Consider the following 20,463-nt stretch of genomic DNA (forward strand, 5'->3'; position numbering starts at 1 on the left):
ATCCACATGCTTCTAAGTGAGCACGTCTGCTTGTAAACAGCAATTTGTTTAATGCCTCAATGGCTGCTTGCACAAAAAGATGTGATGACAAGCTCCAATTAGATTTGCAAATTGTGGTGTGTGAGGGGTTGCATAGAGGCTCCCAAAGGGGGTTCAGGTCCACCCAAAGGCTTCCATTGGGAGCACTTTTTGATGGGAGAAACTGACGACATACATGTTTTTTAGGGTCATATTTAGTGTTAGGGTTACATTTAGAGTTGTTTGGAAAGAGAGAAAATGCAGAGTGCTGTTGTGTGTCAGGTTGCATAAAGGCTACCAGAGGTAGTTCAGGTCCACTCAAAGGTTTCCACTGGGAGCACTTTTTGATGGGAGAAACCCCTGACGCATGTTTTTTTTTTTTTTTAGGATCCTAATTACAGCTAGGCTTAGTATTTCATTTAGGGTTACATTTAGTTTTGTTTGGAAAGAGAGAAAGCAAAGAGTCCTGTTATGTGTTGTGTTGGAGCGTGGCCATGGGGGTCGACAAGCCCCATGGTTGGCGATAACATTGGACTCAATCATGAGGCCAGGAGGAATGTAAAGTGTTTAGAAGGAACAAAGAAGGACTATTCAGGAGACGCTTTGCCATCTGGGACTGCTTTTTCTTCAGTTGTTAAGACACGTAAGTTTCTGGGTGTTAGTGGTTGGTGGGCAAAGTTGTTTTACCAATTAATATTTAGTGGAAAAGTAATGCTGTAGAGCGAATGCTATAAGAAGGGAGGCTGTCCTCAATAAGAGATAGTTAAAGTTATGTCCTCAGTGAGAGAGTCCTGTCATCTGGAATGAGCCTGAGAAAGTGCATTTTGATAGGGGACTGCCCTGCACTCAGATTTTGTCCTTCCTTCTTGCCTTCCCCTCCTCACCTTCGCCTTTTCCAGCTGTGAGCATTTCTGTGCTCTCAAGACCTTTTCCAGGCACTGCTGTAGACCTGCAGTTTGCTGACCACAGCAAGGTAATGCTAAATAAAGGTAATGCTAAGGGTTAGGGTAAGGGTAAGGCAAAGGGTAAGGGTAAAGATATTCATAAGGGTAAGGATAAAGGTATGGGTAAGGGTAAAGCTAAGGATAACTGTAAGGCTTAGGGTATGGTTTAGTGTAACTGTTATGGTTAGGGTAAGGGTAAAGGTAAGGTTATGGATTAGAATAAGTGTATGGTTATGGGTAAGGATTAAGGTAAGTGTTACGGTAAGAGTAAGGATAAGGGTTAGGGTAAGGGTAGGTGTAATGTTTACAGTAAGGGTCAGGTTAAGGGTAAGGTGAGGATAAGGGTAAGGTTTAGGGTAAGGGTAAGAATAAAGGTTTGGGTAAGGGTAAAGGAAAAGGTAAGGGTAAGATTAACTTTTATTGTTTAGGGTTAAGGGTAAGAATAAAGGTAAGAGTATGGGTTAGCATAAGTGTATGGTTTAGGGTAAGGGTAAATGTAAGGGTTAGAGTAAGGGTAAGGATAAGGGTAAGAAGGGTTAGGGTAAGGGTTACGGTAGGGGTTTGCTTAAGCGTTAGGGTAAGGTTAAGGGTTAGGGTAAGGGTAATGGTAAGTGTATGGATAAGTGTAATGGTAAGGGTAAGGACCCTTATGGTAATGGTAAGGACCCTAACTGTAATGGTAAGGACCCTTACCATTACACTTATCCATACACTTACCATTACCCTTAGGTGAAGGGTAAGATTAAGAGTAAGGGTAAGAGTAAGGATAAGAATAAGGGGAAGGGGAAGGATACGGGTAAGGTTAAGAGTTAGGGTAAGGGTAATGTTAAGGGTTAGGGTAAGGGATAGAGAAGGGATAGGGTAAGGGTAAGGTTAGGGCAAGGCTTAGGGTAAGGGTAAGTGTAAGGGTATGGGTAAGGTTATTGGTAATGGTAAGTGTAAGGGTAAGTGTAACGGTAAGGGAAAGGGTTAGCGTAAGGCTTAGGGTAAGGGTATTGTTTAGGGTAAGGATAAGGGTAAGCTTTAGGTTTAGGGTAAGGGTAAAGGTAAGGGTATGGGTTTGCATAAGTGTATGGTTACGGGTAAGGGTAAAGGTAAGGGTTAGGTTAAGGGATAGGGTAAGGTTAAGGGTAATGGTAAGGGTAAGAGTTAGGGTTATGGCAATGATTAGGGTAAGGATAAGAGTAAGTGTTAGGGCAATTGTTAGGGTAACGGTAAGTGTTACGTATGGGTTAGGGTAAGGGTAAGAAGGGATAGGGTAAGGGTTAGGGTAAGGATTAGGTTAAGCATTAGGGTAAGGGTAAGTGGTAGGGTAAATGATAGGGTAAGGGTAAGTTTTAGAGTATGGGTAGCGTAAGGGTTAGGATAAGGGTAAGTGTACGTGTTAGGGTAAGGGTAATAGTAAGGTTTAGGTTAATGGTAAGGGTAAGGATAAGGTTAAGGGTAAGGGTACAGGTTAGGGTAAGGGTAAGAGGGTATGGGTAAGTTCAGGGTAAGGGTAAATGTAGAGGTTAGGGTAAGGATAAGTGTTAGGGTAAGGGATAAGGTAAGGGTAAGGGTAATGGTTAGGGTTAGGGTAAGGATAAGGGTAAGGGTAAATGTTAGGGTAAGGGTTTGGGTTATTGTAAGTGTTTGGGTTAGAGTAAAGGTTAGGGTAAGTGTAAGCGTAAGGGTTAGGGTAAGTTTAAGGGTAAGGGTAAGGATATCGTTAGGGTTTGGGTAAGTGTTAGGGTAATGGTAAGTGTAACGTTTAGGGTAAGAGTAAGAGCAAGGGTTAGGGTAAGGGTACAAGTGTTAGGGTTACAGGTTATTTTAAGGGTAACGGTAAGAGTAAGGGTTAGGTTAAGGGTAAGGGTTAGGGTAAGTGTAAGGGTTATGGTTAGTGTAAGGGTAAGAGTTAGGTTTAGTGTAAGAGTAAGGGTAAGGATAAGTGTAAATGTAAGGGTTAGGGTAAGGGATAGGGTAAGGGTAAGAGTAAGTGTTAAGGTAGGCGTTAAGGGTAAGTGTAACGTTAAGGGTAAGTTTAAAGGAAAGGGGAAGGGTAAGGATTTGGGTAATGTTAAGGATAAGAAGGGTTAGAGTAAGTGTTACGGTAAGGGTTAGGTAACGCAGTGTACAACCTGGGACGTCACACCCAGAGCTGCCTCTGGCAAGGTAAGTGAGGAACAGATGTAGCAGTTGTTGTGTTGTAGGTCTCACTGTTACTCTAAGCATCCCCTCTTTGTCTTTTAGAGGTGGTGTAGCTGTTTGAAGAGGGTAGATTGAAGCATACGCCTTGGGGGCTGGTAAGCAGGCAGAGGTAAGGGAGCAGATGAGAGTAACTTACCTAGTTGTGCTGTGTGTTTGGATGCTGCCTCGGCCTATGCTTTTCTTTTTCTTTTACAGGTGTCTCGCACAGGCTCAAAGGAGCAAACTGTACTCTGAAGAGCTGTGTAAGAAGAGGGGCTGGTCATGAGCTGGGTTGGAGCAGAACGGCCAAGTAGCACAAGGTGACTATGAAAGGTGTCAGTCTTGCTTTGCGGGTGCCGTGGCAGGCTCTCCACAGAAGCGACTGAGGATATGAGATAAAGTCAGAGTGCGACAAGGAGCGGCACGTGCAGGGATGGTTGCCAGGCGCTGCGGTGGCTTTCTCTTCTGTTCATCAGGTGCCACAGGCAAGGTGGGTTGTAACATCAGTCTTTATATTCACATGAAAGCAGTTCACTTGAATGCCACAGTGCATCTGAGAAGGGTGTTCTAGCAGAAAAAGCTTGTCTGGCACGGTGGTTCCTGATGGCAGCGTGTTTCCTCAGGTGAAGAGGTTCCTGGAGCCCCATCTCACGTAGTCTGCGTGTGCCTTGAGGAGGAATTCTGCTTTCCAGCCGTCCCTAAAGCTAAGTTTGGCTTGAAATGCCCTGTCTGTGTGTTGGGTGGGGTTGTACCTTGGCATGTGCGTGGTATGTGCATGGGGATGGCTTTTAAGTCAGTGCAGCAGGGGAAAGGGATCCAGTAACAACTGGGTAAAGAGGCTATGGATTCATCCTTTTCAGCCCAGCGTGTGGCAGTCAGGGCAGTTCCGGTATGTGTTCTATGGTGTATGGTTGTTTCTGTGTACTATAGTATCCATTACCAGGTCTTGTTCCCATAGTTGTTGGCTTCTGCAGTGCTTGCTGAGCGGGACTTGGAAAGGCTGATCTCTCTCAAGAGCTTGATGTTGTCTGCTTTTCTTGATGGTAGCCATCATGGCCTGCAGTCTCTTGCTTGTGTGTGTTCGTGCTCATGTACGGTTTGGGAGCCTGGCTCCATGTGGTTTTGGGTCCCGGTTCTGTACTTTTTGACTACTGTTTCTGGTCTGGGGGGAGGGATGGCTCCCTGCATTGCTCTGGCTGGCCCGCCCTGCGCCGCCCCCCTCCCGCTGCCGCCGCCGCGTGGTGCCGGTCCCCCCGCCCCCGCCACCCACTTCCCCCGCCGCCGCCGCGTGGTGCCGGTCCGCCCTGGCCCGGCCGCATTGAAGCTGTGAGGAGCTGAAGAAGACCTAGTGAAAGAGAGGTATTGCAGCAGGTAGGCTGTGCCTGTGAGGTGCCTGAGGATCTGCCTTTTTTTTTTTTTTTTCTTTTGTGGCTGCTTCTTGCAGTCTCGGAGAGGTGAATCCTCTCCAGAGTGCTGAGGAAACGCGGGAGGGTCGTCAGCCTAGTCAGTGTCCCTAAGTAAGGGTCCCCCTAAGGCAAGGCTCTGAAGTGTTTCCCCTCTGTTTTAGTGGTGCTGTGGTAGGCGTTGCTCAGAATCTGCTGAGGGTCTGAGGTGGTGGGGGGGGGGGGAGCTGCTTGTACACTGTTGGAGCCTGGGTTGGGGGGGGAGGTTTGGAGCTGCTTCTACACCTTTGGGGCTGGCCTCGGGGGTAGAGGGGTTGGGTGCAGGTTGTATACTGTAGGGGCCTGTGTTTGGGGGGGCTTGGGGCCTCCGTCTGTGGGAGGGGTGGGAGCTGTTTGTACACCTTTGGGGTCTGCATCTGGGGGTGGTTGGGAACTGCTTGTACACTATAGGGGCCTGCATCTTGAGGGAGGGTTGGGGCTGTTTGTACAACTTTGGGGCCTGCATCTGGGGGGTGTTGGGAGGTGCTTGTACACTGTAGGGGCCTATGTTTAGGGGGGCTTGGGGGCCTCCCGGGGGAGGGGTTGGGAGCTGCTTATATAGGGTAGGGGGCCTGCCTTTTGCAGAGGTTGGGAGCTGCTTGTAGAATTTGGGGCCCTGTGTCTGGGGGGGGGGTTGGGGCCTGTGTCTCAGGGGTGTCGGGGACTGGTTGTATGCCTTTGGGGCCTGTCTCTGGTGGGGGGGAGCTACTTGTGCACTTTTTGGGCCTGTATTTGAGGGGGGTTGGGAGCTGCTTGTACACTTTAGCGGCCTGGGTCTCAGAGGGGGGTCTGGGCTGTTTGTACACCTTTGTGGCCTGTGTTTGGGGGGGGGGGCTGTGCCTGGGGGAGTTGGGAGGTGCTAGTACACTCTAGGTGCCTCCATTTGGGGGTCTTTGGGGCCTCCCTTTGAGAGGGAGGGAGCTGGGAGTTGGTTGTACACCTCTGCGTCCCATGTTTTGAGGAGGGGGGCGGGGGGTTGGGACCTCTCTGAAGGGGTGGCTTGTGAGCTGCTTGTACACCTTTGGGACCTGTGTCTGGGGGAGGGGGGGGGGGCGGGTCTGGGGCCAGTGTCTGGGTGGAGTCCAGTTCTTGGGAGGGGGTGGGAGCTGCTTGTGGGCAGTTTGGGTCTGCATCTGGGTGTGGTTGGTGCCTGCTTCTGTTGGCAGTTTGGGGCCTGCTTGTAGACTTCTGCAGCCTGGGTTTGGGGGGCTTTTCTGTAACATTTGGGGTCTGCATTTTTTCTTTGGGATGCATCTTGAGCTTTTGAGGCCTAGCTGTAGCATTCGGGGCCTGCGTCTGGGACTTTCCTGTAGCATTTTGGTCACATATTTGTGATTTGGGGCCTGTATCTACGCTTCCCACTATACCTCCTATTATTTTCCTTAACATGGTAATTCCTGCTCTGGCAATTTCTCTAGGACACTTATTAAACAGAAGTCTAGGCATATAAGTCACATTTCAAGTAATCTATTTCAATTCAGACAATTTCAAGAGTTAAATACATAGCTTATCCATGAGTTCCTTGAGAACTCCGTAGTGAAATGCTGCCTGAGCCTTTTGACTTGTTACTTCTGTTTCTGAGTCAAAACTTGTTCTGTATCATTTCAGTTGGAGATGGATTCTTTGATATCTGTGCCAAGAAAAACCTTTCTTCTGTAGGAGCCCTTCAGTGTACACAGAGCAGAGAAAGAGCAGCTATTCTGCAAGTTGGTACTCAGGCTGGTTTTGGCTTCCCATATTGTTAGTACATTCCCATGTTGTTTTGCAATCTTTTCTCTTTTCAGTAGTTACATAATAAAACTTTTTCAAAGGATGCCTCCCTGTTTTCAGTAGCCTCCTTATGCCCTGAGATTTAGCTGTCCTTGTATTCTTTTGCTCTTCATCTTTTTGATATAAGTCGTATAGTTGTTGGACCCCCGGACTCTGGGACGGCCACCGTGCTGAGCTCTAGGTTGCCTACCTCTGGAGGGGCGGGAGGCGGCTGTCCTGATCTTCTGGGTTCTGGCCTCGGGCGGTGCGGGGGCTGATGTCAAAGGGCCAGGGAGTCCGGCAATGGGTGGCACGGGGGCTGGCTGCCCCGTGGTCTGTCCTCGGGCAGATGGGGGGGCAGCATTCCCAGGGCCCAGAGAACTGGCCTTGGGCAGCCTGGCGGCCAGCAGTCCCAAGCCCCGAGGGGGCAAGTTTCGGGTGGCAAGGGGGCCCAGCTGTCCCTTTACCTGGGGTGGACGTCCTCAGGCTCATGAGGCCCAGGTTTCCCGGGATCCTGGGAGCCGGCTTCTGGAGGCACGGTGGCCAGTTGTCCCGTGTCCTGGGGGGCCATCCTTGGGTGCCGTCGGTACTGGCCGTGCCATGAAGCGGGAGGCTGTGGTCTGCCGGCTCGGGGACTGGCCGTCACGGAGACCGGGGGTTCTCTCCCGCAGAGCGGCGGCCTGCCTTCCCGACCTCCTGGTTGCCCCCATCCGGAGGCACGGGATCCAACCGTCCCGAGCCCCTGGGCTCCGGTCTTGGGCGCCATGTGTTCTATCCGCATTGTCGTCCGGGTCCAACGTCAGGCGGCTCGGGGACGGCGATCCCAGGACATGGGTATCCGGCCACAAGCGGCGTGGGGGTTGGTGTACAGTGAAGCAGGAGGCTGTCCTCTGCCGGCTTGGGGACTGGCTGTCCCGGAGACTGGCGGTTCTGTCCTGTGCGGAGCGGCAGCCAGCGGTCCCAAGCCCCTGGGCTCCAGTCCTGGGCGACGTGTGTGCTAGCCGCACTGGGGTCCGGGGCCAACCTCAAGCAGCTCTTGGACGTGGTCCCGTGTGCGGGAGTTCAGCCACAGGCTGAACGGGTGCCGGCTGTCCCGTGTTCCTGGGGTCCATCCTTGGGTGCCATGGGTGCCGGCCGTGCCGTGATCGGGAGGCTTTTGTCCGCTGGCTCGGGGACTGGCTGTCCTGGAGACCAGCGGATAGGTCCCGTGCGGAGCAGCCAACATCCTTCCCAAGCTCACGGTTGCCTCCTTCCGGAAACGCGGGATCCGACTGTCCCGAGCCCCTGGGCTCCGGTCTTGGGCGACGTGTGTGCTAGCCGCACCAGGGTCCAGGGCCAAACTCTAGTGGATCGGGGACTGGCCCAGCCGGAGACTGCTGATTCTGTCCTGTGCGGAGCGGCAGCCGGCGGTCCTGAGCCCCTGGGCTCTGGTCTTGGGTGACGTGTGTGCTAGCCGCACCGGGGTCCGGATCTGACCTCGGGCGGCTCGGGGACGGCAGTCCCAGTTGCAGGAATTGGGCCACGGGCTGCGTGGGGGCTGTCCCGTGTCCCGGGAGGTCCGTCCTCGGGCGCCGTCTATGTCGGCCATGCCGTGATCGGGAGGCTATCTTCCGCCCAGCTCAGGGACTGGTTGTCCCGGAGACCAGCGGATCGGTCCTGTGCGGAGCTGCAGACGTTCCCGGTTGCCTCCATCTGGAGGTGCGGGATCTGACCGTCCCGAGCTCCTGCTCTCCGGTATTGTTTGCCTTGTGTGCTAGCCGTACTGGGGACCTGGGCTGACCTCGAGTGGTTCGGGGACAGCGGTCCCGTGTGCTGGAGTTCAGCCACGGGCTGTGCGGTGGCTGGCTGTCCCGTGTTCCGGGGGTCCGTCCTCAGGCGCTGTGGGTGCCGACCATGCCGTGAAGCGGGAGGCTGTCTTCCACCGGCTCGGGGACTGGCTGTCATGGAAGATGGGGTTACTGTCCCATGTGGTGCGGTGGCCGGCCTTCCCGAGTTCCCTGTGTCCTCCATCCGCAGGCGCGGGATCCGACCATCCTGAGCCCCTTGGCTATGGTCTTGTACGATGCGTGTGCTAGCCACACTGGGGTGCGGGGCCGACCTAGAGCGGCTTGGGGATGGTGGTCCCGTGTGTGGGAGTTCGGCCATGGGCTGTGCAGGGGCCAGCTTTCCCATGTTCTGGGGGTCCATCCTTGGGCACCGGCCGTGCCGTGAAGCGGGAGGCTGTCATCCACCGGCTCAGGGACTGGCCATCACAGAGACCAGGGTGTTCTGTCCCGTGCGGAACTGTGCCCTGCTGTCCCGAACCACTGGGCTCCGGTCTTGAGCGACGTGTGTGCTAGCTGCACCGGTGTCCGGGGCCAACCTCAACTGGTTCAGAGAGAGTCGTCCCATTTTGTGGGAGTTGGGCCACGGGCTTCATGGGGGCCAGCTTTCCTGTGTTCCAAGGGTCCGTCCTCGGGCACCGTGGGTGCCGGCTGTGCCGTGAAGCGGGAGGCTGTTGTCCGCAGGCTCGGGGACTGGCCATCCCGGAGACCGGGGTGTTCTGTCCCGTGCAGAGCGGCGGACGGCCTTCCCGAGCCCCTGGGCTTCGGTCTTGGGCGATGTGTGTGCTAGCCGCACCAGGGTCCGGGATCGACCTTGAGCGCCTCGGGGACGGCGGTCTCGTGTGCGGGAGTTCGGCCACGGGCTGCGCGAGGGCTGGTTATACTGTGTCCCGGGGATCCATCCTCGGGCGCCATGGGTTTCGGCCGTGCTGTGATTGGGTGGCTGTCGTCCGACAGCTTGGGGACTGGCTGTCCTGGAGACCGGGGGGTTCTGTCCCATGCGGAGCAGCGCCTGGCTGTACCAAACCCCTGGGCTCTGGTCCTGGGCGAAGTGTGTGCTAGCCGCACTGGGGTCCTGGTGCCATCTCGGCCAGCTTCTGGACGGCAATCCCAGGACACTAGTGTCCGGCCACAAGCAGCGTAGGGACCGGCCATGCCGGGAAGCCAGAGGTTGTCGTCTGCCGGCTCGGGGACAGCCGTCGTGGAGACAAGTGGATCGGTCCCGTGCAGAGCGGCGGACGGCCTTCCCGAGCTCCCAGTTACCTCCATCCGGAGGCACGGGATTTCACCGTCCTTAGCCCCTAAGATCCGATTTTGGGCACCATGCGTGCTATCCGCTACGTCATCCGGGTCCGACGTCGGGCGACTGGGGTATGGCGATCCCAGGACATGGATGTCCGGTTATGAGCGGCATGGGGGTCGGCCATGCCGGGAAGCCGGAGGCTGTCGTGTGCCGGCTCGGGAATGTGCTGTCCTGGAGACCGAAGTTTGGGTCCCGTTTGGAGCGGTGGCCGGTCTTCACGAGCTCCCGGTTGCCTTCATGCGGAGGCGTGGGATCCGACCGTCCGGAACACCTGGGATCCTGTCCTGGGCAACGTGTATGCTAGCCGCACCAGGGTCCAGGTGCCATCTCGGGTAGCTTTTGGACGGCGATCCCAGGACACTGGTGTCCAGCCACCGCCGATGTTAGGGCCGGCATTCTGGAGCCCCTTGGATCCGATCCTGGGCGACGTGTGTGCTAGCCGCACCAGTGAATGGAGCCGACCTTGAGCGGCTCGTGGACGGCGATCCCTGAAAACAGGTGTCTGGCCACGAGCAGTGTGGGTGTCGGCCTTGCCGTGAATCGGGTGGCTGTCGTCCACCGGCTTAGGGACTGGCTGTCCTGGAGACCGCGGGGTTCGGTTCCGTGCGGAGCAGTGGCCAGCCGTCCCAAACCCCTGGGCTCTGGTCCTGGGCAACGTGTGTGCTAGCCACACTGGGGTCCAGGGCCGACTTCGTGAGTTTCGGGGACGGCGATCCCGGAGACTGCGTGCCCAGCCATGGGCGGTGTGGGGGCCGGCTGTTCCATGTCCCGAGGGTCCTCAAACTCTTCCAACATCCTGTTCCAGATAAAATAAATACCATGAAGCTAGTCTGATCCTTTTTTTTTTTTTCTTTTTCATCTAGCTTAACCAGTCAGACTTTTGCTGTATTCCTTACAGTACTTTTGCTGCTCGTTAGTATTTGCTAGATGTCATCAATGCTGCTATTACAGGCAGAACTCCACACACACACTTCATAGCAATACTTCATTGCCACTGCTGTGGTTTTTCATCCTGACTATCACATTAGGTCAGTTATAGTCAAGCTAAAAGGTCTTTCTATGTCTTTCAGGATACCTAAATATGTGTCTGTTCAGGTTCTTCAAACAAGTTTTCTAATCAACTATACACGTATACACGTGTATTCAACTACTATCAAACTATCATTTAATCATGTTAAATCATGCTAGAATAGCAGAAGTGAACCTCTGCAATACATTTAAAATCTGATAATCTAAAAGTTCAAAGCAAACTTTCCAGTTCAAATTTTATTAAATTGAAATTAAAGCCTGAGTTTTGCAGCACACTAGTACAGTCTTCAAAAACACCCACACAACAGAAATAAAAATACTACACTGAGAAACCTGTTTATGGAAAAAGGTGATGCTTCTGCTTTCTAAAAATACCCAAGCCCAAACAGTGCTTCCCCTAAAATTGATTCGACGAGTCCACACAAGTGGTTACAACTTGCAGCAGAATAAGGACTACACAATACTTTGAGAGTGATTTTTTTTTAAACCATAGCTAACCAGGTAAGTAGAACAGAGAAAATGGATACTGTTCCTACCCTCTCCCCCCCCCCAAGACATTCTCAAAAAGAATTACAAGTTCTTGCAAAGACTCTGAGGTGGCACTTCCAGGTGTTTACTAAGGTTCACTCCATACATATTTAGGTGCAAAAATACAAGTAGCCACTGGTTAATACTGCTTCTGTTCTTGTACTAATTAATGTTTAAAATATTGCTTCTTTTCTTGATCAGCCACTCTGACTGAGAATAAGAAGTAATCCTTTCAGTTAAGGCCTTGCATATTTTCTTAGATGAAGAAATAAAGTCATCATATACCATGAAACTTTGCAAAAAAAAAAACAAAACAACAAACAAAACAGTTTTACATTCAGACAGACTGAAGCAAAAGGCACAAATCACCAGGTGTCATGCTTGGACAGGGGAAATCATGACACATAAATGGTATTACAAAATAAATCAAGGATACAGAAATATTTCTACATAAAGAGCAAGAAAACCCTAATTAAGCGCAAATCTTCATATATAAAAAGCCTGGAAGCGTCACTTTTTAATGAAAAACAGCAAACCCCTTCAAAACATTGTATAAAATTGATTTTTGGCATGGAGGAAAGGGTTAAAAAAAATCAAGCTTTAATGATGAAATACTGTCCTTTAACAAAACAAAAGATCTAATATGACTATTTCACCACAGAAAACTAGCTTCTTGGCAGTAAAACGTCAGCCCAGTCCATTTAGAAAAATATGTTTACTTGGAGCAATGAATTCTATTGTTGGTGTAAAAGCAGACAACAATTAATTCTGATGCCAGCACAGGAATCTTTGTGTAGTCAGAAAGAAAATCGGGGAACGGGCTTCTGCCTGTAATGAGGAAATCTGCAGGTGCACTACGGAAACAGCATTCCCTTTGTGGAGAAATACAATGTGTTTTTGACTTCCAATTTTACGGAAGATTTGAAAGCTTGTATTTTCTTATAAAAAGTCATTCTACTCAAAGATTCTTAATACCAAAACAGTTTTCAAGTTTCTTTAAAAAAAAAAATGTGCAAGGACAGGTCTGAGAAAAGAAAACAGCACGTTTGTGTTACCTGATCTTTATAGAGTAACCATCGTTCCTCAGTGAATAAAACAGCTCCGTCATTTCAAGGACAGACTGCACTTGCATTGTCTGGAAAGACCTTGTCTAAAAGCTTTTTTTTTTTTTTTTTTTTTTTTTTTTAAGAATTAAAAAACAAAATGAGTCATTTACATCATCAAATTCTTCTTTCTACATGGTGCACACCAGCTCAAGATGTTAGTAACAGCAATTAACTGAATGCCACTTTCATTCAGGTACTTCAATTATAAGAAGCTCAGAATAAATAATACTTTTTATTTCATTTTCAGCCTGAAGCTATCATTGATTACCTACCTTTAGAATGCCACAAAAAGTAATGTTTCATGAACTGAGATAAGAAAACATACACATGTCAAAGATGTAAGCATCACCAAATCAGGCTAAGCAAGCTAGAACAACATGGGATCTATGAAGATTAATCACCAATACTTCCAGCCACATTTTACCACTAGAAGCAGTGTTTGTGACATTCCTACAGAGCTCACAGATCTGTAAGAAAAGGTGAGGTAAGGAACAGTCTGTCTTCACTTCAAGTCAATGATGTCCTCATTGTATAAAGAAGTCAGATGGAACGGATAGCTAGACCGTGAGCTCTCCTCTCTGTTTGCTACAGTATCAGGATCTGAACTAGTGGAAAGATGATGAAAAGCTTTCAAAAGTGGCTGAGATTATTCTGCAAAGGTGAAGACAAAAGTTACGGAGAAACAATACACAGGTAAGGGCAAGCAGGGTCAGTGGCTATTTCTGCATACAATCAAGTTATCCTAAAGGCAGAGACAAACCATTAAAACTGAATTTCTCTCTGTTTTACTCTGCTTCCACACCAGGCTAGCACTGAACCAGAGCCTTGATAACAACTCATATTAAAACAGAGATTACATACATCAGATTATTGCCCGAAGGTAATGTTAATGAATGCTCCCCTCCATATAATTTTCCAATAGTGGAATAAATATAATAAAGTCTTACATTGCAGTAGATTGAAAAAAAATAATCTCAGTCTACTGTATCTTGGCTGAATTCTGCTTCTACTTATCACAAATGCAGGTTAAAAAACAATGAAAGAAACACAATGGCGGGGGTCTGGTAAGCAGATACAAACAGACATATGCAATAGTGTTTCTTTACAAAATTTATTTTGGCAATAATGAGACACAAGGATATGAAGAAAATAGCAAGTGAGTCTGCACAGTGCAGACGCTGTAGGCCTGATGACTGTCTCAACTGCACCAGGTCCCCACAAAGTCCCATTTAATCTTGCTTTGCTCATAACATATCTTTAGCAAGAGGTATAACCATTTCAGTACTGATGGTATTCAGATACTCTAATACACATTAGGATGAAATTCTCAGTAGTATACAAGGGCCTCAGTCAGTCTATACCGAACTAAGATTAGAGTAAAAAGGTTGAGAAACAATCAATTCCCAAAATACAGTCTAACTTAGGTTATTTTCTAAAGCCCATATATTTACCTGTCGCTACTAGTTGATCTTATCACTCCCTGCTTGGGATCTGACTGTCTTCGAGGAGCCTTTTTTTGCTTCTGTGCACCTTCTGTCTTGGGAATAGGTTCATGCAAAAGGACTCAATAAAGGAATAAAAGTCTTAATACTCTCAAAAGGAAATAAAACATTCACAAAAAACATTGTGATCTCTCCTGATGGTTTTCATTACTAACTAAAAAGTTCGTAGCTGGCTTAGAATACGGTTACAATAGAATCATCATAGAATGGCTTGTGTTAGAAGGGATCTTAAAGATCATCTAACTCCAACCTCCCTGCCATAGATAGGGACGCCACCCACTAGATCAGGTTGGCCAAAGCCCCATCCAGCCTTGCCTTGAACACCTCCAGGTATGGGGCATCGACTTTTGGTAACACGTTCCAGTGCCTCACTACCCTTACAGTGAAGCATTTCCTCCTAGTCTAGTCTAAACCTATCTTCTTTTAGTTTAAGACCACTTCCCACATCCTATCATTATCTACCCGAGTAAAGAGTCCTTCTCCATCTTTTTTACAAGACTCCTTTAATTATTGAAAGGTCACAGTGAGGTCCTCCCTGTAACCTTCTCTCCTCCAGGCTGAACGGTTGCAGCTCTCTCAGCCTTTCTTCATAGGAGAGGTGCTCCAGTCCTCTGATCATCTTTGTAGCCCCGCCTCTGTACTCACACTAACAGGTCCAAATCTTTCTTGTGCTGGGGGTCCAGACCTGGATGCAGTACTCCAAGTGAGGCCTCAGAAGGGCGGAGTAGAGGGGGGACAATAATCCCCTCCCTTAACTGGCTGGCCACTTGTCGTGGTTTAACCCGGCCAGCAGCTAAACACCACACAGCCATTCGCTCACCTTCCCCCTCCCTCTCTGGGACAGGGGAGAGAAATGGAAAGTGAAGCCCGTGAGTTCAGATAAAGACAACAGGTTTGATTGGGCAGGTCCAGCTCGGTTGGTAGATCCCCTAGTATTGACTAACCAGGTGGCCTTTGCCAAATGCGTATCCCAATTTTGAATGTCCCAGCACCCATTGCTTTCAATGTAGTCTTTAACAGTCCATTGTATCGTTCAATTTTCCCGGAGGCTGGTGCATGATAGGGGATGTGATATCATGTCAATACCATGCTCTTTGGCCCAAGTGTCTATAAGGTTGTTTCAGAAGTGAGTCCCATTGTCTGACTCTATTCTTTCTGGGGTGCCATGTTGCCGTAGGACTTGCTTTTCCAGGCCCAGGATAGTGTTTCGGGCGGTGGCATGAGGCACAGGATATGTTTCCAGCCATCCGGTGGTTGCTTCCACCATTGTAAGTACGTGGCGCTTGCCATTGCGAGTTTGAGGGAGTGTGATGTAATCAATCTGCCAGGTCTCTCCATATTTATATTTCAGCCATCGTCCTCCATACCAAAGAGGCTTTGACCATTTGGCTTGCTTGATTGCAGCACACGTTTCACAGTCATGAATAACCTGTGCTATGGCATCCATGGTCAGGTCCACCCCTCGGTCACGAGCCTATCTGTATGTTGCATCTCTGCCTTGATGGCCTGAGGTGTCATGGGCCCATCAGGCTATAAATAATTCACCTTTATGTTGCCAATCCAGGTCCACCTGAGCTACTTCAATCTTAGCAGCCTGATCCACCTGCTGGTTGTTTTGATGTTCTTCAGTAGCCTGATTCTTGGGCAAATGAGCATCTACGTGGCATACCTTTACAGCCAGGTTCTCTACCCGAGCAGCAATATCTTGCCACAATGCAGCAGCCCAGATGGGTTTGCCCTTGCGCTGCCAGTTGTTTTGCTTCCATTGCTGTAACCATCCCCACAGGGCATTTGCTACCATCCATGAATCAGTGTAGAGATAGAGAACTGGCCATTTTTCTCATTCAGCAATGTCTAAAGCCAGCTGAATGACCTTCACTTCTGCAAACTGACTCGATTCACCTTCTCCTTCAGCAGCTTCTGCAACTCGTCGCGTAGGACTCCATACAGCAGCCTTCCATCTCCGATGCTTCCCCACAATACAACAGAACCCATCAGTGAACAGGGCATATTTCTTTTCATTCTCTGGTAACTGGTTGTACAGTGGGGCTTCTTCAGCACGACCCACCTCCTCCTCTGATGATATCCCAAAGTATTTGCCTTCTGGCCAGTCCATAATCACTTCCAATATTCCTGGGCGACTGGGGTTTCCTATTCGAGCCCGCTGAGTAATCAATGCAACCAACTTGCTCCATGTAGCATCAGTTGCATGATGTGCAGAGGAGACCCTTCCTTTGAACATCCAGCCTAGTACTGGCAATCGGGGTGCTAGGAGGAGCTGCACTTCAATACCGACCACCTCCAAAGCAGATCGAACTCCTTTGTATGCTGCCAATATCTCCTTTTCAGTTGGAGTATAGCGGGCCTCAGATCCTCTGTATCCCCAACTCCAAAACCCCAGGGGCCGACCTTGAGTTTCCCCAGGTTCTTTCTGCCAGAGGCTCCAGGTGGGGCCGTTCTCCCCGGATGCAGTGTAGAGCACATTCTTTACATCTGGTCCTGTTCAAACTGGCCCAAGGGCTACTGCATGAACTATTTCCTGCTTGATTTGTTCAAAGGCTTGTCGTTGCTCCGGGCCCCATTCAAACTCATTCTTCTTACGGGTTACTTGGTAGAGTGGGTTTACAATCAGACTAATTTGGGATGTGCATTCTCCAAAACCCCACAACACCTAGGAAAGTCTGTGTTTCTTTTTTGCTAGTTGGTGGAGACATAGCTGTTATTTTGTTGATCACATCCATTGGGATTTGCCGACGTCCATCTTGCCATTTTATTCCTAAAAACTGGATCTTTCGTGCAGGTCCTTTGACTTTATTTTGTTTTATGGCAAAACCGGCTTTCAGAAGGACTTGGACTATTTTCTTCCCTTTCTCGAAAACTTCCTCTGCTGTGTCACCCCACACAATAATGTCATCGATGTATTGCAGGTGTTCAGGAGCTTCCCCCTGCTCTAGCGCAGACTGGATCAGTCCATGGCAAATGGTAGGGCTGTGTTTCCACCCCTGGGGCAGCCGATTCCAAGTATATTGGACTCCCCTCCAAGTGAAAGCAAATTGTGGCCTGCACTCTGCTGCTAGAGGGATGGAGAAAAATGCATGAGCGATATCAATTGTGGCGTAACACTTGGCTGCCTTCGATTCAAGTTCGTACTGAAGTTCCAGCATGTCCGGCACTGCAGCACTCAGTGGTGGCGTGACTTCGTTCAGGCCATGATAGTCCACTGTTAGTCTCCACTCGCCATTAGACTTTCGCACTGGCCATATGGGGCTATTGAAAGGTGAATGGGTCTTGCTGATCACTCCTTGGCTCTCCAATTGACGAATTAGCTTATGGATGGGAATCAGGGAGTCTCGGTTAGTGCGATATTGCCGCCGGTGCACAGTTGTGGTAGCGATTGGCACTTGCTGTTCTTTGACCCTCAGCAACCCCACAACAGAGGGGTCCTCTGAGAGACCAGGCAAGGTAGATAATTGTTTAATGCCCTCTGTCTCTAAGGCAGCTATACCAAAAGCCCACTGGAACCCTTTTGGGTCCTTGCAATATCCTCTTCTAAGATAGTCTATGCCAAGGATACATGGAGCATCCGGGCCAGTCACAATGTGGTGCTTTTCCCACTCATTCCCAGTCAGACTCACTTCAGCCTCCAATACAGTCAACTGCTGGGATCCCCCTGTCACTCCACAAATACAGATGGGCTCTGGTCCTTTATAGCTCGATGGCATTATAGTACATTGTGCACCAGTGTCTACTAAAGCCTTATACTTCTGTGCGTCTGACGTGCCAGGCCATCGAATCCACACAGTCCAATAAACTCAATTGTCCCTTTCCTCCCCCTGGCTGGAGGCAGGGCCCCCCTAATCCTGGTCAGAATCTTCTTCGTTTCTGTGTTTGAAGGACTGTCTGCTGGAAGTTGGAGCAGCAAACTTTTCAGAGAATCCCTTTTTCCTGATTGTTTTCTTTTGCAACTCACGTACCCGTGCCTCTAGGGTCGCGGTAGATTTTCCATCCCATTTTCTCATGTCCTCTCCATGGTCTCGTAAGTAAAACCACAGGGTGGCACGGGGTGAGTACCCACCATATCGTCTTCCTTGTGTGGATGAACGCCTACCCCTGATAGCTGAGACACTGCTTTGTACAGGTGCGGAGGAGAATAATCTCTCTTCAAGTTGGTGAACCTTTTCAGAAAGTTTCTCCCAAGTGTTCTCTTTTGATCGGTGGACACTGGTTGGTTCAGGTGGGGTGGAAGATAGATTCTCTTCAAGTTGGTGAACCTTTTCAGAAAGTTTCTCCACAGCTGAGATGCAGGCCTGTAAGGAAGAGGAGAGACTTTCTTCGTACTGCCGGAGTTGTTTAGCCACTTCATCCACTGTGGGTTCCTCATCCTCTTTCCAGGCCATTATTGCCAATGAGCTGGCATATGATGATGGTGCACTCCGTACAAACTTCCGCCACATGGGTCGTGTACACCTGACTTCATCTGGATCTTTGGATGTTTGTCTGAGGTCTGGATCCTCATAAATCACTTCCCGTATGGCTAATTCCCTCAGGTACTGGATTCCTTTCTCCATAGTGGTCCACTTGCCTGGTAGACATAAAAGTTCTTCCTTGAAGGGATACCTTTCCCTCACAGCTGAGAGGAGAAGCCTCCAGAGGCTGTTAGATTGTGCTCCATCTGCAATTGCTTTGTCAATGCCGGCGTCTTGAGCAAGGGATCCCAGCCACCTGGCTTCCCTGCCATCTAATTCCACACAATTGGCTCCAGAGTCCCAGCACCGGAGCAGCCAGGTGACAAGCTGCTCACCTATACAACGACCAAAATTTTTTCGCACATCTCGTAGCTTGTGTTCGTATAGGCTTCGGGTAGTTACTGTTGATCTTTCGGCATCCTCATCTTCCTCCTCCTGAATCCTTGATGGCCCAGTGTTGTCGTCGTCTCTATACCTAGATTTGGCAGAAGGCTTTCTGCGTTCTAAACAACCTGAATCTCTATACCATTTTTTCACCTTCTCTACAGGGGCAGCTTGCACTGCTACAGCTCATTTCTCTGACCCCGTTACAGGGTCTGCCACAGGGGTTGGAATACCCTCCGCAGGGTCAACTTGCACTGCTACAGCTAATTTCTCTGACCCAGCCACAGGAGCTGGAGCAGCTGCAGGAGCTGGAGCATCTGCAGGAACTGGAGCTGAGGTGGATGCAGGAGCTGGAGCTGGAGCGGCTGCAGGAGCAGCTGCAGAGTCCACCGTAGGGGTCACAGTGGCCGTTGGATCTGTCACAGGGCTTGGAGTGGCCGCAGGGTCTGTCACTAAGTTGATAGTATCAATGGCAGCTCGATAGGCATGAGCCAGGCCCCAGCACGTTACAATGATTTGTGTTACTTTGGAACTGCCAGAATCATGACACTTTTTTTCAAGCATTCTGCCAATTTTTGAGGATTTTGCAGTCGTTCAGGGGTGAATTTCCAAAACAATGGGGGTGCCAACTGCTCTAGATGCCTGCCCATATCCTCCCACACTCCCTGCCACCCACAACTATACTGCCTCTGGGCAGATCTCCAGATGAACTTCCTAAGTAGTTGTTTAACTTTAAGCAGAATCTGAAGTGCATTCAGGAGGCAGAACAACAAGACTATGCTGGTCTGAGTATCCCAAGGATATTCAATATCTTGGAGAGCTATTGTAACAAGCTCGGAGGATAAGAGGGTGGTGAAGGAGGAAGGGAGAGTGATCAAGGAGGATACAGGGGTGGTGAAGGAGAAAGGGAGAGTAATCAAGTAAGAAAAAATATCTTCCTCTTTCCCCTCCACAGATTGACTCTCTAATGAAAAAAAACAATAGGTATAATTGCTAATAGTTTCCAAGATACAGTTTCCAAAGTACAGAGTCGACAATGTTACTGAGTACAAATACCAAGTTAGAGTCATGACCAGATATCTCATCGTCTCGTAAGCCATTGCTACGAGACAATGCAGTACCATAATGATCTGAGACCAGGGCCCGGAGAGGATAAACAACATGACAGAGAGCAAATACGGAAAATAATGTGCTATAATACTCAATTTGGAAAACAGGCACAGCAGAGTTGAGATTAAAGCAATCAGCATTATGACAAGTGACTATTAAGCAGGTCTAATACTTACACCAATTTTAGTTTAACACCCTGTGGTCAGATCTGCCGTTATCTCAACCTTTCGGGCCCCATGTTGGGCACCAAAAAGACTGTCATGGTTTAACCCGGCCGGCACCTAAACACCACGCAGCCGTTCGCTCCCCCTCCCCCTCCCTCTCTGGGACAGGATGGAAAGTGAAGCCCGTGAGTTGAGATAAAGACAGTTTAATAAGACAGGAAAATAATAATAACAATAATAACAATAATAACAACAACAACAACAATAAATAATAATAATAATAATAATAATAATAATAATAATAATAATAATAATAATAATAATAATAATAATAATAATAATAATACAATGGTGATAATAGTACTACTACTACTAATATGTACAAACAAGTGATGCACAATGCAGTTGCTCACCACCTGCTGACCGATGCCCAGCCTAACCCCGAGCAGTCCGGCCCCCTCCCCCCGGCTAGCCACCCCTATATATTGTTTAGCATGACGTCAGATGGTATGGAATACCCCTTTGGCTAGTTTGGGTCACCTGTCCTGGGTCTGTCCCCTCCCAGCTCTTACTGCACCCCCAGCCTGCCTGTTGGCAAGACAGAGCAAAAGGCTGAGATGTCCTTGGCTTGGTATAAGCACTGCTCTGCAACAATTAAAACATCAGGGTGTTATCAGCACTCTTCTCATCCCAAGCCAAAACACAGCATTCCACCAGCTACTAGGA

The 20,463-nt window shown here is 49.3% G+C and overlaps 1 long non-coding RNA gene across 2 annotated transcripts in view; it reads left to right on the forward strand.

Moving 5' to 3' along the window:
* Positions 1-4,220: 4,220 nt before the first annotated feature.
* The window catches only part of LOC140003550 (uncharacterized), a 30,253-nt gene continuing 14,010 nt past the window's right edge, over positions 4,221-20,463 (forward strand). The window contains exon 1 of one of the 2 annotated variants that reach the window (XR_011812417.1): positions 4,221-4,502. This is a non-coding gene — a long non-coding RNA (uncharacterized lncRNA). The remainder of the gene's footprint in view (positions 4,503-20,463) is intronic. The other variant, XR_011812416.1, reaches the window with a different exon arrangement.

The sequence above is a fragment of the Anas platyrhynchos genome, chromosome 13 (genome assembly GCF_047663525.1).
Source record: "Anas platyrhynchos isolate ZD024472 breed Pekin duck chromosome 13, IASCAAS_PekinDuck_T2T, whole genome shotgun sequence".
Lineage (NCBI taxonomy): Eukaryota > Metazoa > Chordata > Aves > Anseriformes > Anatidae > Anas > Anas platyrhynchos.